The following is a 3,705-nucleotide window of genomic DNA, read 5'->3' as shown; positions in this document are numbered from 1 at the left end:
ATAAAATAACCACAAATTCACAAAAAAACCAAACAACTTGAATGACTCGTGTGGATTTATTCTTCCTCGTTCGTGGGAACTGCAGCTGCTGGGAACACGATGATAATTATGATGATCTTTATTTTCCATGTTACTCTGTAAAACCTTATAAAGGCACCGCTTCTCACCTGGCTGTTGATATGACAATAAAAGTGCGATAAGCCACACTGGCCTTCTCCAAAAAAATAAACGGTGGCACAGCGTGTTTGAACATTGATCAAAGCGAGGGAGGATTTATGAGGATTTTATTTACCAAACAGGGTTATCATCAGTACCTGTATTATTATATGTAACATGAAAAACCTCAAATAATCAGAAGAACCAACCGTCGTTCATGGAGAAACACAAACATTTCAGAGGCTAAACATGAAATAGAACGTGTTAAATGAAACTAACATCTGTCTGACATTTTGATATTATGAAATCCATGTGACATTTAAATAGAGAAAGTTGAAACATTTGGGCTTAAAGATTAAATAATAGCCTACTTGATCCAAAATCAGTGTATTTAACAGACACAACATCCAAATATTGAACCTGTTTTAAATCATTTTTCCCTTACAGTTTTGTGCATGTTGTAGCTTCACAGTCACATTTCCTGCTTTACATCAACAACACATCTCATTTTTTACATTTTTAAATTATGTTTTGGCCCTTTTGCATTAGTATTATATCATTTTTAAATTATGTATTGCACTCAAATTATGTAGCACAGTATTTAACCTATGTCTAGGTTGCTCCCTTTGCATTTGTGTAGCGTATATTCTATTGTTTTAGACATTGTAGGATATATTTTGATCATATACTTCCTCTTTGTATCCTATTTATCTTCCTTGCACATTTCCCTTTGGAGCATTCTGGCAGAAGAATTTCCTTCGGGATGAATAAAGTGATTTCTATCTATCTATCTATCTATCTATCTATCTATCTATCTATCTATCTATCTATCTATATATCTATCTATCTCTATATCTATCTATCTATCTATCTATCTAAATGGTTAGGGTTATGGTTCTATCTATCTAATGTCTTTATCAAGCAGCTCTGGAGTATTGCATCACAGTAATAAATCTAACAAATGATTTATTTTATTTTATCATCTATTAAGCTGCAGCTCATTGTAATATTACATAATCTAATAAAGAAGCTGAATCAACATGTTCACGCTCGGTAAAGTCAAACAAACACAACAAGATAAACTTGTCACTTGTCACAAAAAACTTTTATTCACAGTCTGCTCGTATCTGCTCACAGCAACATAGTTCTTCATGGTCCAAACAATATCATGTTGTTAACTGACTCTAACATGGACATTAGAGTCAATACATACGATTTCATTAATGTTCTTTCAATAGATTGTAGAAAATTTAAAGTAAAATGTTCTGATCTATAACAGTTGTTGAACCAAGACACATTTATGGAAAATGTCAAATATAGAAAAACCAAAAAAACACTGTACACAAAAAAAAAAAAAATTGTGAATGTATTCCAGTGTATCATGTGATATTTACTCAATAGGTTTCCACTGAATTATTTTCTTTAGCTACATCAGATCGAGTTAAAAAATACTTAAGTCAGCTTTGCAAAAACAAAATATAACAAAACATGTATTTCATAAACTTCACAGCTTCTTCGTGTGGTAAAAAAGAATGACTTTTCGTTTCTTTTTACCACAACTTCACAGACGCAGATGCCAAGTGCTTCAAGACCAAAACCTTCTTCCACGTAAAGCTCCAGGCGCTCAGCTGAGGTGAGACAACCACGGTTCAGTCCTGAGCACCGATCCGGTCGGGTCACAGGGTCACAGAGTCACAGAGTCACAGAGAAACAGAGAAACAGTCCTGAGGTGTTAAAGGGAGGGAGGGACAGAGTCAGCAGCTCCCCATCACTTGTCTCGACCGTGGGACGCAGCTGAACATTTTCTGCAGCGAAGAAATGAAGCCTGTAGTTGGCCTCGAGACAGAGCTGCAACAGAGGAGAGATGGGTTTAGATATTAATGATCATCAACAGTGGTGGACAGTAAGACAAAGAGTAAATTTACTTGAGTACTGTACTTAAAGCAGAAGTAAGTGATATATTTGTGTTAATATAAGTCTTAAATAGTTATATCTTCCGACGGCAATCACTTACATAGAGTGTTTGGACCGAAACACGGGTCTCTCAGTCCCTCTGCTCTGCTCTGAGCCGAGGAGAAAACATTTCTCGTATCCTACAGTTTTTATCCAATGAGGAGAGAGAACGGCATGCAGGGCTGTGTGTGCAGCCAAGGGACGCCGTGAATGTGGCGACGTAGGGACGAGGACTGTTATGGTGCGTTCAAGGAAACTCGTAACTCGTGTTTTTCCGACCTGTGAAGTCGTACCAGTTCGATCTGGTACGAGTTCACGGGTCGGAAGTTACGAGTGGCCGTTATAGTGACTTTCACCGGTAAAACAGGTCGGAGAAACACGAGTGGGTTGCCTGGAACGCTACAAAGTCGTAAGTTGTGACTTGAAGCTGTAATTTACGATTTCAAAAGCCTGCCTGGAACGCAGCATTAGCCAAAACGACCGGATCGCTTACTTCTGCTTTAACACAAATATATCACTTACTTCTGCTTTAAGTAGGTTACATATCCAGAGGATTTGTACTTTACTTGAGGCTATTAGATTTCTTTGGTACTTATTACTCTTATTTGAATACTACATTCCCAAGACAAATATTTTTTTTACTTTTACTTATTTCTAGGAAGGCTGAAAAGTACTTGTTACTTTCAGGTCTGCTCTTTTTTTTTTCTAAAATAGGCTACTATTGACCACAAGCTGTGTTTGTCAAAGAAGGAAACCCTATAACCCCTAAAAGCAGCACATCAGTGCAGGTGGTTTCAAAGAGTTCATTCTCAGAAACAAGAGTTAAAAGGTCCTTAAATTCATTTAGAAAAAAATATAGTAGTTCATTGATGTGAAAAATAAGAAATGTACTCTTACTCTTATTTAATTTACTCTTATTTTTACTTAAAGTAAATTTAAAAGCATGTACTTTTGGATACTTAAGTACCTTTAAACGCAAGTACTTTTACATGTCGACTGAGCTACTTTTACTTGTAACAGAGTAAATTTTGACCAGTAGTAGAGTTGTAGCCTACTCTTACTCAAGTGGGTTCGAGTACTCTGTCCATCTCTGATTATCAATACTGTAATTAATAGATGAGTTCAATAGTCAGGGTAAAAACTGCACTACAAGTTTGGTCTACTTACAATTTAGTGTTGATGAGCTGGGTCTGCTGTGAGACGTTCAGGTGCTCCATTGACTCCTCGTCATCACCGTCGCTGTTTCTCCGCGGGTTGTCCTCCGCGATCTGGTCCCAGATCTCCGTGTTGACCCACAGGGACCCGGGCAGGGTGAGGCTGGCCCGCGTGCAGGTGATCCAGCGGCACAGAGGGCACGCGACGGTGCGGACGGCTCCCTCGAGCTGGGACAGCGTCTCGAGACAGGGCGCGCAGAACGTGTGGTTGCAGTGCAGCACGCGGGGCACGCGCTCCCCGCGGGAGTACTCGTAGCAGCAGACGATGCACTCGAGCTCCTCGCCGGTGGTGGTGGTCAGCATGGTGAGTTCAGGTGTAGTTGGATAAAAGAAGAAAAGTGTCCTATGGTCCTCCTTTAAACCTGCAGCGAGAAAGAGATAG

Source organism: Trachurus trachurus (genome assembly GCF_905171665.1).
Source record: "Trachurus trachurus genome assembly, chromosome: 5".
Taxonomy (NCBI): Eukaryota; Metazoa; Chordata; class Actinopteri; order Carangiformes; family Carangidae; genus Trachurus; species Trachurus trachurus.
The sequence above is the reverse complement of the archived record's forward strand: the minus strand, read 5'-3'. Positions refer to the sequence as shown.